Below are 14,753 nucleotides of genomic sequence, written 5' to 3' on the forward strand. Positions count from 1 at the left end.
ATGTTTGTGTTCGTACAGAATATTTATGTAATATCCTACTTGACCATAATCTATAATTCCTGGCTATTATTTCAGTTGCAACTATAATTTTTAGATTAATGGTTATAATTTTGGTAGGGAATACATGAGAAGTTATATGTTCATGCTTGAAAGGAGGATCATTAAATATTCATTATTACCACTCAAATTAGTTGTCATGCTCTATAAAACAGTTACCCGTTATCATTTCACTAGTTTAGATTCAGCAGTAAGTGAACGGCAATATATGGCTCATATCAGTAGAGGAATTTTTGTTGAGGAACAGAGGGAAAAATGATTTTTAAAACCCATTTGACATATTTATGTTGACAAATTATTTAAAAGAATTACTGCTTTGTCAATAAACATGTTTGTATGTTGGAACAGGATTGTGACTGGATTTACTTCTAGCTGTTTAATTACTCTATGATTGTGAAAAACAGTGCTTCTTCAAATGGTTACGAGGGGAAAAAAATGAAAATACAAAGGTGGGATATTTTATTTAGTGTTTTGCAGTTGCCTAACCTTGCCATGAAAAAGCACTTTTCATTTTTGTAAGCAGGCATTGAAATCTTGCTTTTTCAGCGAAGCTAGCCTGTATAATTTGTTATTTTCCCCATCTGGTAACAAATCTATCCTTAAGAAAAAAAGCAAAAAGGAAAATGAGAGATGGATTTTTATAAATGTTTTGGGTGAGTATATGTGGAGATGTCTCCTTAACCTGTTTTGGAAACATGTGAAGTGAAAATAAATATAAATGTATTTTAGTGTAAAAACATTTTGCTTTTTTCTTCCACATACCTTGATAATGCCTTTCAGTTAAGTGAAGACATTAGGGACAGCCACATGTTTTGTTTTGTTTTGTTTTGTTTTCATTTTTTTTATCACATATATGAATCATTTCATACTCCTCAGTAATTTAAATTGGTTCCTTTTCCGTAGAAAACCCCCCATAAATTTGATTCTGATCTCATCTAACTTTAGAGCTTTCTGTCTTAAAAGAGTCAAATTGTAGCTGATGAACACATTTTGCATTTTTCTACATTGCATCTGGGTGCTTCAGAATGACGGTTTATTTTATTTTATTTTTTCTGCACAGAGGAGAGGAAAAAATATATAGGTCCATGAATCAATCTAGATAATGGGGAAGGCTGAATATAATAAATAATACAGTAACAACCCTAAACTAATGAGCTGTTGCTAAGGTACATTTCATAGGCTCATCCTCTATATAAAAAGTCACTAATAACCCCTTGGTGTAATCAGATGATAAAGCTTTGCCATAAGGCAACACCTGTGCAATTAGAACTGCAGATTCTTTTGCACGTTTCATTAATTTCAGGATTTTGTAAAGGCACAATGACTACACTAATAATCTAGTCTACTTGACTCCATGTCTACCGGAAACAAAGTGTCTAATTAGATAAAGGTAATTAATTAGAGATAAATGGAGCTAATCAGGCTCAGTTAACACTAATTCTCTGAATTAAGACATTTTGGGACACCTACTATCCCGCTGACTTTGATATTTTGCATTAAGAATAGGTTCTAGAGGAGTCAGAAAATACTGGCATTTGAGAATTGAGCAGTCGTTTGATGGCATATTTAGGCATCTGAAGTGAAAAGAGAGTTTTCTTTCATATTGTGCTATTTCACCGCCTTTCTATTGCAGCTTAAAGAATTCACTTTGTAGTTATTCCAATCTGTGCTAGTCTCCATATAAATTTTAATAGCCTTTGCTATCATTTTTATTATCTCTCTAGCCCACCAGTAGAAGAAAATCACAAGTTGTTCTCTCTTAAAGAATTAACATGTTACATTAAGGAAATGTCAGGACTCATCAGCCTATATCCTAACATTCTGATCCTTTAAGGAGAACAAACACCTATAATTCTAATCATTTAATTCTGATTCTTTAGAGAACAAACCTCTGCTTTGCAGTGTTGGACTGAAAATTTATTTGTATGAGGGAAAATCATTGGCTTTGGAATCAAAAGACCTGAATTCAAATTTCTGCCCTCTCTTACTAAAAGAGTGATCTTGGGGGAAATGCTTAACTTCTCAGAGTTCCTTTGGTTGTAAAATGGAAGTGATAGTAATGCTAACTTTATGGGGTTGTCATGAACATTGAGCAAGGTAGCTGTGTAAATACTATTTATTGTTACATATTTGTAATTGTGATTGAACACATAACCTAGCACCATATCTTGGTTGGCTACAAGATTAAGTATCAAAAATGTTCCATTTTATCTCAACCCCATGATAATCTTTGGACAACATTTATACATATAGCAAAGTAGAGTTTAAGAATTTTCTCCCAAATAGTCAAATCAGGAAAAAAAATTTCTGCTGATTCTTTACTTGGAAAATCTGAATTTACCTGCTTTTGTTTTCTACACTAATATAATTAGCCCTCTTGGCAAGTTGTTCCACAGCCCACAGGGAATGGACAGTTTGCCCTGGAATTGAACTCCGGGATATAGTTTAGTATGAAGTGGACATTGAAATATTTCTTTTAAAATTTCTCTGGGATATTCCCTTTCCTCTTTCTATTTTCTGTCCTAATTTATCTGGACTACTCCTAGATTATCTAATGATCTCTTACCTAATATCCCTGCTTTCATTTCTTTTCTCCTATAATTTAGTGCCCTGTAATTCAGTGTTACCAATTTAATCCTCCTCATACAACACGTTCCTCATTCTCTCTCTTGTCAAGATTGTTAAGAAGATTCCTTGTTAAACTAAGACTCTACCAAATAGGCAGTCAAAGCATCTGTATCTGGTTCATATTTGTCCAGCTTATCTCCTGCCCTTCTCTGCCAACGGAGCTTTTTATTCCAGGAAGGCCAGCCTTATTGTTCTTCACCACACCCATCTCTCTTTATATGCTCTTGTTTCCCCCATCTGACAACCTCTCTCCTCTTCTTTCAAGACTTGTTTTAAATCCTGCATTTCCCCTGACACCCACCTTGACAACTCTGGCCTACCAAGACCTTTCTCATCTTTGAAGGCCCACTGCAGTTCTCAGTGGCACCACGCTGATGAGATGCCTGAGGTCAAGAACCATGTCCTATTCTTGTATGCAAGGCAAAACTTGCTCACCATCCTCTTCCCCTAGACCTCAGCCTTCACACACAGTGTGGCCATCTGGGGCACACAGAACTAAACAATACATGTCTGTAACTAATTTGTGAGGTATGGTTGGCCTGGTCCTTAGTAGTTTAGTCTAATGACTTTTGTAGTAACCCTGGGCCTCTTTGCCCACTGGGGCTTGATTCAACCCTGGACTGAGCCTTTGTGTTTGGAGACAAAACTACCTTGATGAGAGGCATCTTGTATGTTCCTGAGGCTTTGCTTGTGGCTTGTGGGTTATTAGACTTTTATGACATGCAGTGAGGGAATGTCAGGAAGTGAACATCAGTATTTCATGACAAAAGTTTAGCAAGCAATGATATTACCACCCAGCAAACATTTCAGAAAGGGCTGAGCAACAATGGGCTGAATTTGCATTCACTAGAGACCTTTAGTAGAGTTTTTGGTGAATGCTTTGTATGGGAGGTTTTCTATGGAGAGTCCATGCCAGAGAAATTGAAACTTGTATGCATTAGATATCCAGGTTGACTGACTGTGGTTGTTGTAAAAATGTCCACAGTTTCTTCCTTCAATACATGTTTCCTTCCTTATTTCTATACCCTTTGGTAGTACCCTCCCAACACTGACTCTGAGTTTGTCTGTGTGATTTCCTTTGGCATTGACATAGTAGCAAACATGACAGATAAATATTTAAAAATTGCTCTCTGGCTGTTCTTGGAACCTTGAGCAGCCCCATGAATGAGCCCAGGCTAACTTCTTGGATTATGACAGACATGTGGCCCAGTATCCTCCTTTCCCCCAGGCAATAGTCAGCTAACCCCAGAAGTCAAGTGGCCTAGCTGGCCAGCAGCTAATCACAGAAGCTCACATGAGTCCAGGTGAGACCAAAAGAATGATACACAGAATTGAACTAAATAGTTACTGAATTAAACATTAGGTTTTGGGGTTATTCAATATCCAGTAGTAGATTACTGTTACACTGGTATAGGCTATCTGTTTCACTGCTTAAACTTAGAAGAAATCCAGAAGACATCGAATGTTTAGTCTCTAATCTTGGAGGATACATAAATAGGAAAGTGGTGGTACCTTCAAGAGAGATAGGGAAACAAAGAAGCCTTCTCAGTCTTGGAAAATAAGAAAACGGATTTAGTTTTTGTTATTTGGGCTGGTACAGATCAAAGTTTGAGTCAGGACTTCTAGACAGATAATAGGCCAGAGTTAAAGATCTATATACAAGGGATAACTGAAGTTGTGAGATATTATGAGAATGCAGAGAAAAAAAGACTGGTGACAAAACTCGGTGGGATTCCCTCTTTCAGTGGCCTGTTAGAAAAGAGGCAAAGGAATCGGAGAAGGAGGGATGGGGGGGCAAGAGTCACAGAATCATATGGTAGGGGCTTAGGCTGAGGAAAACTGCAAGAAGAATGAGTGGTCAGCAGAGCTGATTGCTAGAAAAGGCAAGCATGACAGTAAAAATGACTAATAACTGAAGTGCGATTTGTAGTTTATGAAGCCCATTTACATACAACTCATTTCAGTGTAGCATCATAGAGTCAGGATCATTGTTAAGCCCGTTTTTTAAATGACAATGTAGGCACAGAGCCAGTAAGTGGTTTATAAATATTACTGGTAAGATGACAAATTCCGAATGTCTTAAAATGGATTCTATTTTTAAAAATGGATTCAGTTTTTACTTATAGGAGATCACTAGAAATGTAGTTGAATCTGGTGAGAGGAAAGTCACTAGTAGTTTTCAAAGAAGCAGTTTCAGAAGAGTTGGGGGTAGAGAGGATGGTAGTTGGGTAGAAGCAAGACTGCATGGAGATAATACAAAGAATATGGGAGGTAAAGAGCAGAACACTGTTGAGTGGCAGGAGAACAACATGATAAGACCTTGAGGGGACACCAGATTTGAAAAGAAGGTAAGGGTGACCAAAGCAAGTTTATAGATAGGAGGGGAGAGAGAAGTAGAACATGAAGGGAAGAGAGAAAATAAACAAAAGGGAAAATACAAGGAGAAAAAAATGAAAAAATAAAGAGAAAATAATTGAGAAAAAAAATTGAAAAGCAATTCCTGAAGGTATAGATGCCAGTGTCTGGAGCACAGGTGAGGAAAGGGCTTATACTTGAGAGGGACAGAGAGGCTGGTGGGGAGGGGAAAAGGAGGAAAATGATAAGAGATTCTGAGTTAGAAAGGAAAGTAAATCAGTTCATACCAGAATCTTTAAATCCTGTGCTCATTTTCATTCCAAGAATAGCAGTTTGCCATCTCAGGAAATGCCTGGCATGGATCTACCCTAATGAGACAATTGAAAGATTTCTGGACCTGCCTTCATTAAGCATACTGTCCTTCCTGGGCAGAGAGATTTAATTTTGTGATGGAAAAAATTCTTGGGGTAAAGATCCTAAATGACACGCGTGTGTGTGTGTGTGTGTGTGTGTGTGTGCACGTGTGCACATGCATGCACACACACACACACACGCGCCCTGGGCAAGAAGAGGTACTCTGGGAAAGAGATTGGAAGTCTGGGACCTGGGAGATTGGCCCCAGGGAGTGAGGGCACCAAAACCAAATTGCTTTGCCTAGAATCCAGGCTTGTGCTGAGAGGTAGATCCCCTTTTATAGGGGAGAGATCCTAATTGAAAAGTACCTTCTTACCTAGTTCTGGAAATCTACCACCAGGACTTCCTTTCAGTGACTCAAGTCTTCTGCTTACTGCTTCAAGACAAAACTTCTGGGAGAAGAAACCCACTAAACCTCAAGGTGTATTAGATTTTTCCTGAGAGAAAGTTTTGTTAAAGGATGAGGATAGGACTGACGGGGGAGAATTTGCCTCTGGATGCAAACAGAATACAGAAAGAGAACAGAAATCACCAAGTCTTCTACATTCCTCACAACCTACTGCTCATGCAAGAAGTTCTGTGCATGTGCCTCAGTTTCTCTCACCTTTAATCCCCACCACCAGCATAGTTGATTATGCTGCCTCTAGTTGCCTCTCGCAAGCTGCCTGATACATCACTGGTGCTCAATAAATGTGTGGATGAATGAATGAATAACTCCCAACTGGCCTCTTTCTCCAGGTTTGATCCCTGCAACCCATTCATCAACATGCTCCTTTCCTAATGATCCTTCTAAAGCCCAGTTTGATCTATTTAAAGTCCTTAATGGCACCTCATTACAGGATCAAGTCAAAACTACTTAGCTTGGAATACATGGCCCTTCATGATCCAATTCCTACAGCCCCTTCCTGATCTGGCATCTCACGGAGATCCCATGTGTGCAGGAACACATTGACAGACACCTCCAGACTTGATGAACCATATTAAACTACTTTCAGGTCCCTGATCACCTGAGATATTTCACACTGTACTTTGCCTGAGTTGTTTCTTCCTAGAACACTCTAACCCATGTTGCGTCCAATGGTAAATTGGACGCAATTTCAGTTTAAATAATTTTTCAGTTTAAATAATTCCTCCTCAGTGAAGCCTTCATGAGCTCCTAAATTGAGGTACCAATCTCTTTTACTTGCCCTCCTTGTATCTAGCTCTGTTATAGCACCTGTCACAACTGAACAGCATTTATTTGTGGATATGAGTATCTCCCCACCAGATGATCATGTCCCTGGAAAGCAGAACCATTCACATCTTATTTGTCATTATATCTTCAAACCAGGCATCTATTATACTCTTAAATGTTTAATTGAGAACTTAGGTTGAGACTGCTTAAGGCCAAGTTCCCTTCCTTCTCCCTTTTCCAGTAATTGTCCTGGTATAGCATTATCTCCGGTACTTTTTTGGTAAAACAAAAGTATAATTATGGATCTTTTTTTAGATTGTCTGCTAACCATCTAGTCCGGATTGAAAGCCCACAGAGGGCCTTAAACCCCACATCTCATGCCTGGGAGAATGCAGCAGGCATCTGCATCCTTCCCCGCTACGGGGACTGTTGGGCAGGAGGCAGTCTTTGGTTCTCTGCTGAGTTTGTTCTGACATTTATCGGCGTCTGGCTTTGGAGGGGCAAGCGAGTGCACTGGAAAGATGCACAGTAGCCGTAAAGATCCCACTCACAACATTACTTCTGCTTTCCCTTGTCTTGGAAGTTTCTCTTTGCCTGAGATGTTTCCAGGTGACCTTCCTTGTGATGTAAATTTGTTCTTTTATCTAGTCCACAATCCAGTGAGTTTACAGACACAACCATTTTCTAAAGCTGCCCAGCGAGGTGTCCCCAGAATAGAACCTCTATCCTTAGAGACAGCAGTGAGGTTTTCATTCTCCTCTATGCTTCCTGAGAAGCCAGTAGGCTAGTTTTGGTGTGACCTACATATTCTCGTGCCTTTTTAGGAGGGAGTGCTCACTCTCCATGTTACTCTTAGACATAGAGTCAGCTTTTCAAATGGGAAATTGAAGCAAAGCACATGAGGGGGGGGTGAATAAGATAGATGAATATTGGCAACCAGTGCCTTCAGCCTTGGAAGATCACGTTCTGAATTCTCTTCCACCAGATAGCTTAATCCTTCTTATATCTGAGAGTGAAGTTACCGAAGGAGCAGATTCATGGCTACCTAATCAAACTGCGTGATAGGAGCCAAAGTCACTGTTTCCCGGATGATTTGTATAGAACCCAGTTCTTTCATCCTGCTCTAGTACAGACCTGTGCTTCAATGAACAGCGAGTGCCTTTCCCATTGGTGTGGACTGGCATTATCAAGGGCCAAGTTTTAAAGGCCAGAAAATACCTGAATCTTGAAAGCTGCTGAGGTAACCGAGTCAAGGCTCCAAACACTGGATTAGGAATCAAGTGACCTTTTGATTTTATTTTTTTTTTGTCATGTGCTGTCTATTATTATAGAGGACTTATGATTCACTTAGCTCCTTTTATTCAGTGAGTGTTCCTATGGAGTTGTTAGTTATTTAACAAACCACAGTCTGGCAGAAACAAAGGACTTATTTGAAATATTTCTTCATAGGAAAAATACATTCTCTTTCTAACACACAGAAAGAGTTTGCATAAGTATTCTTATAGGCCAGCTGAGCAAGGGAAAGCATTGTTGTGAGAGAAATTTAACTGCATTACAGTTGCCAAATATTTAATACTTTAAAGAGGAAGTTCTAAAATTTAATAGTTGATTTTATTATTACTCTTTGGATATAATTAACTAGGGATGCACTTTAAACTGCTTTATTCTGGCTATTGAAATGGATTTTATGGTTTACACTGGGGAAAAAAATTCTGTCAGACCACGGACCTCTCCCTTGGTGCACATTATTAGAGTCTTTTTAGAGACAAGCAAGCAATTTTGCTGTCATTGGTCTTGTTCAAATAGAGTATGTTTATCTATGCAATACTCTTGGGAAAGGGTGTCAGAAAAGGATCACCAGTTAGCAGCTGACATAGCTCCTGTGCACACGCTGAAAAAGCTCCTCAAATAGCAAATGAACACATATATTTCGTTTTTTATGTGGCTGATAAAATGTTATATCATTAAGTCAAAAGAACATATTTGTTCCATGCAACTTGAGTTTAGAACTAGCTCTCACTTCTAATACAAATGAGGGCCCTGCGGCTTCACAGAGCATGCTCTGCAGAAACCAAACAGCCGTTCAGGAATTGAGGGAAAGCAGGTCTTTACACATTGAATACCAACTCTTTTATGGTCTGTTGGCATATTTCCGATCTGTTCCCAGTTATTGAAATGCCAAGTGGCATTAGATTGGAGAAATCTAAGTCTTTCTGAATGTTTAGTTTAACTTGTGTATTGTTTTATTTCAAATACTGAATTTTCATCTCTTTGCTCTATCAAATCAAAGCATCCATTCACTCATTAATTCCATATATGAATATTGAGCAAAAAACAACAAGTAGGCAGCAAGTACTAATCTGGGCTCTTACAAAAAAGTGTATAAAATAAATGAAGCACTTGCCTTCAAGGGACTTACATTCTGGTGAGTATGATAAATGAACAAGCAGAAACTCTAACCACAAATCAGAAATGCTATGAAGAGGGGAACCTGGCTGGTTGATTTAGTAGAGCATGTGACTCTTAATCTCAAGGTTGTGAGCTCCAGCTCCCTGTTGGGTGTAGATATTACTTAAGGAAATGAAAAGAAAGGAAAGAAAGGAAGGGAGGGAGGGAGGGAGAGAGGGAGAGAGAGAGAGAGAGAGAGAGAGAGAGAGAGAAAGAAAGAGGAAGGAAGAAAGGGAGGGAGGAGGAAGGAAGGAAGAAAGAAAGAAATGCTCTGAAGAAAGATAATTAGTGCTGAAGTGAGAGAGAACTGAGGCCTTGGTTTTCTCATGTGTCAAATGTAAATAGTGAGGCCTACTTTATAGAGTTGGGGATTAAATGAAACAGAACAATGAAGATACATTTCAGTGCTCAGCTTGAAGTCAGAGATCAATCATGGATCCAGGTAAGAACCATGGTGTATTTGGTTGGTGATGTTAATGTCCCACATGCCTTCACATTTTGAAGTGATGTCACAGAGAAAAGGGAGTAGTCATTCTTTTTTTTTTTTTTCTTAAGATCGTATTTTGAGGTAATCTCTCCACCCAACGTGTAGCTAGAACTCAAAACCCCAAGATCAAGAGTTGCATTCTCCACTGATAGCCAGCCAAATGCCTCAGTCATTTCTCCGTTTCTTGCCATTTATTTGTGATCAAAAAAGCATGACAGTTTACTAATCGGTTTCCCTTAAAGTATTCAGCTGATGTTTTACTTACATCGGAGTTCTTTGTTACAGAACTCTTTCACCTCCTTTGAATGGCACAGTTTTCCTTGGGGCCTTTTCAAGGAACCTCTCACAGGGGAAACTCACCTTCTCCCTCTAGTTTTATTGAAAGCCTGGATTCTTCTATAAAGCATCTGCTCCTAGGGTTCTTTTTCATTTCTTGAGACCTAGAGAAATCCTTGCCTAGAGAAATCCTTGATTTGGGATATCCTACTTACAAAAGATTTGTTAACTACTTGCTGTGTGCCCAAATTTAATTTAATCCTTAAACAGTCTTGTGAGGTGGGTATTGTCACTTGCATTTTTTGAACACAAAGAAATAGAAGCTCAAGGAAGTTAAGTAGCTTGCCCAGGATTATGAAACTAAAAGTGACATAGAATTTATACTTATCTCGATTATTTTATTAACCCGTGTATTGAGTACCTGCTATGTTGCAGGCCTATCCCGGGGTCGATGGCGATGATATACCATTAAAGGAGAAGCAGACAGTTAAGTAATTAGAAGTGTGAGGATGCTGTGAAGGAGAGACACAAAGGAGAGTGGGAACATGTATCAGGGAACCTATAGCTTGAGGCTTCTGTGAGGAATACCATTGAGATCCAGAGGGTGAGGTAGGCAAAAGAGTGTTTGGGGTGTGTGCGGTCATTGGCTGGGGAAGAGGCTGTCCTAGGCAGATGAAACAGCATGTACAAAAGACCCGAGGCAGAAAAGAACATGGGGTGTTTTCAAGAAGCTACAAAAAGGTAATTGTGCCTGGGTTTTAAAGACCAAGGGGGATTGACCTAAGAAGTATGTTGAGTAAGGTTATGAGCCAAATCACATAGGATCTAGTTGGCTTTGTTAGGGATATGGGTTTTATCCTAATCTCAATAAGAAGTCATTAAAGGACTTTAAGCTAGGAAATGATTTAATCACTTTGTTTTTTTTAATTTTTATTTTTTTTAAGATACTGATAACTACTTGTAGAGAATGGAGTGGGAAGAGGGGACAACTAAGGAAACAAGAAGACTAATTAGAAGGCTTTTGTAATGGTCTAGATAGTAAATAATGGCCATTTGGATCAGGGTGGTGGTGGAAGGGATGGAGAGAAGTGAATGGGTTCCAGAGATATTTAGGAGGCAAACCTCTTTTCTTTTTTTAAGCTTTATTTAAGTAATCTTAGAACCCAGTGTAGGGCTTGAACTCACACCCCAAGATCAAGAGTTGCATGCTCTTGAAATAAGTCAATCAGAGAAAGACAATTATCATATGATCTCCCTGATATGAGGAAGTTGAGAGGCAAAGTAGGGTTTTGGGGGGTAGGAAAGGAAAAAATGAAACAAGATTGGGATCGGGAGGGAGACAAACCATAACAGACTCTTAATCTCACAAAACAAACTGAGGTTGGGGGGGTAGGGAGAGGGTGGTTGGGTTATGGACATTGGGGAAAGTATGTGCTATGGTGAGTGCTGTGAAGTATGTAAACTTGGTGATTCACAGACCATACCCCTGGGGCTAATAATACATTATATGTTAATAAAAAATAAAAAAAATAGTTGCATGCTCTTTTTTTTAAGGCAGTTGCTTTTCTTTCCTGTCTTTATTTCCTTTATTTTAATTTAATTTAATTTAATTTTTTCAGTGTTCCAAGATTCATTATTTATGCACCACACCCAGTGCTCCATGCAATACAGTGCCTTCCTTAATACCCACCACCAGGCTCACCAATCCCCCCACCCCTCCTTCCAAAATCCTCAGTTTGTTTCTTAGAGTCCACAGTCTCTCATGGTTCGTCTCCTCCTCCAATTTCCCCCAATTCACTTTTCCTTGCCTTCTCCTAAATGTCCTCCATGTTATTCCTTATGCTCTGCAATTAAGTGAAACCATATGATAATTGACTCTCTCTGCTTGACTTATTTCACTTAGCATAATCTCCTCCAATCCTGTTCATGTTGATACAAAAGTTGGGTATTCAGCCTTTCTGATGGGGGTGTAATATTCCATTGTATATATGGACCATATCTTCTTTATCCATTCATTTGTTGAAGGGCATCTTGGCTCTTTCCACAGTTTGGCAATGTGGCCATTGCTGCTATGAGCATATGTACATATGGCCCTTCTTTTCACTACATCTGTATCTTGCATGCTCTTCTGACTGAGCCAGCCATCTGCCGCTATGAGGCAAAGTTCTTGATCAAATCATTTGGAATGCTTTCAATTGCAATAGAACACTGAGTAATAGAAACTGACTTAAAAATAGAGAGAATGTGTTGATTTATGTAACTGTAATATGTGGAGGTAGGGCTGGGTTCAGCTAAAGCTTGATGAAGTCTCTAGGGGACTGGTTTCTGTTGGACTCTGTTTTACCTATTGCCATATATGTCTTATCAAAAGGGGACTACCATCATGCTCCCAGGGTGGCTGCCAGGGTCTCCAAGGCTGCACGCTTCTTTCTTTACATCCTGTTTGAAAAAGACAGTATTTCGTTCTGGCATGCTCAGCAAAAGCCTTCAAGTCTTGCTCTGATTAGATCACCTTAAGTCTCTTGCCTATTTGTGAAGCAGTTTTTGAGGCTAGGAAGATAGAATGTTCTGACTGTCTAAACCTAAGCCATGAGCTTTGAAATTAAAGCTCTGGGGTCAGCCTTCCTTTGAACCACGTGGTTCACCAATGGAAATGGAGATTGCTGAGAAAGGAGAGGGAGGAATATGTGCTGGACCCAGCAACAGTCTTCTCTGTTAATGGACTGGAAGTCAGGGTTTAGGGAGATGTGGGTCAAAGATTCACTCTTCTGGTGGTTTGCTCATTGAGGTAGGGAGTAAGAGAAGCAGGTGTATGGAAGAAGTTGATGAGTTCAGCTGTATTTATAGGGCCTGAGAGACATCAAAAGGAAGATGTCAGCTAGGCAGTTGGATTTGCCAGCCTGCAGCTCAGAGGTGTTGGCTGAAGCTAAAATTTTGTGTGTTGTTGACCTTCCAATCCCAAAACTTGTGCTTTTAATCGGAAGGCATATTTTACATCAATTTTTAAGTCTCTTTAATTGTTACAGCAACTTTTAGTGGCCAGGGAATATTTAATCACAAGATGATTATATATCTCATTTGTATATTCTTTGAATGTTTACAACTATTGTTTCCTATTTTATAGATGGGAAAACTGAGGCATAGAAAGGTTACATCTAAGCTCATAGAGCTAATGAAGAGTAGTAATGAGATTTGAGCTAAGAAATTCTGACTCCAGAAACCTTATTCTTTTCTTTTCTTTTAAGATTTTTATTTATTTGAGAGAGAGGGAGAGAGCAGGAACAAGAGGGAAGGGCAGAGGAAGAGAGAGAAGCAGATTCCCCATTGAGCAGGGAGCCTGATGAGCATCGGGACTCCATCCCAGGACCCCAGGAACATGACCCGAACCAAAGGAAGTTTCTTAACTGACTAAACCACCCGGTGCTTTTCCACAGACCTTATTCTTAATCTCTGTTCTTACCATTCTGGTCTCAAAAGGAGAGGAATGGGGGCACCTGGATGCCACAGTCAGTTGAGCATCTTACTCTTGGTTTCGGCTCAGGTTGTGATCACAGGTTTGTGAGATTGAGCCCCACACTGGGTTCCACCTGTGGTGCAGAGTCTGCTTAAGTTTGTCCCCCGCCGACTTCTCTCTCTCTCAAGTAAAAAAATAAATATTAAAAAATAAAAAAGGAAGGGAATGGCTTAGATGGTCACTTAATCACTTTCTTACACAGAGCATAATGGTTGCTCTGATTAATTCTTGATTCCCTCTAGGATGTTGGTCTTTGGGTCTGAACTGCTTTTGAAATAACACAGCCTGAGAGGTGAGGATTCCTGTTTGCAGTGATCATCTTGGACATCAACATGGCAAGTGGGGAAAAGATCTGTCATAGTCGGAGACATGAGCAAACCAGATGACACAGGCAACCACAGGTGGTTTTAGTACCTCTGTAGGTTTCTCTTGCTAAATCCTCATCTTTCTTAAGCTGCTTTTGAAAGCGTGGCGGAGCTGGGAAAGGCTGGTGAGGGTGTATAGTTCCATGACTTTTTCCTTAGCAAAATGGAAATGATAGTCCTATCCTGTCATTTTGTATTATCTGTGCCTCTTTGTTCCCATTAGTATGGATAATTAAGAGCTAAGGCTAAACCAACACTCCCTTTTGTTAAAATACTTTTTTTTCCCCACTGAAGTATAATATCCATAGCTTTTTCTTCTCCTCGATGAATGATATAAGCAAGCACAAGGACAACTACCCTACATCATGTATTAAATAGGCAAACCTCTGAACTACCCACATTATTTAGTGAGAGGATTTTTTTCCCCCTGAATCGGATGTTGATTATAATGGTCAAAATAATCCTTGGCACTTTGTCTAAGCTTGCTCATTATCATTCAATATGTTCAACAGAATTATTAAATTTAAAATAATATGGTGCACCTGGTTGAGATGACGATGAGAGATTTGGCTTCCTGTCTCTTCGTTAAGGATGAATTCAGCCCAAGGGTGTACTGTGAACTTGGCAAATAGCATTATAATAGTGAGAGAATATTGCCTATTGGGTAGCAGGAGTTGATGATTAAATTTAAGTGTGTACTGTCCACATAAAACAAATAATGCTCTTTTTTTTAAACTTTTACTGTGAACATTCATCACTGGTGCCGAAGATGCACAGTTGCTAATTATTGTGTTTTTAACTTGTAATATACTGTAAATTTTGTATAATACTACTGTGACCTTATACAGAATAGAAAAGATGACAGGAGGCCTATAATTATTGTATGGGGAAGAAATGCCTATAATTATCTACTATTTTTAGGACCAGCGTGCATGGCCTCTTAATTTACATAAGCTTTAGACATTCACACATTTTCTGTCTTTGCTTGTGGATGATAAATTTTGCTCAAATGAAATCATAAGACATACTGTTAGA

This window comes from Martes martes, assembly GCF_963455335.1.
Source record: "Martes martes genome assembly, chromosome: 4".
In the NCBI taxonomy this organism is placed as follows: Eukaryota; Metazoa; Chordata; class Mammalia; order Carnivora; family Mustelidae; genus Martes; species Martes martes.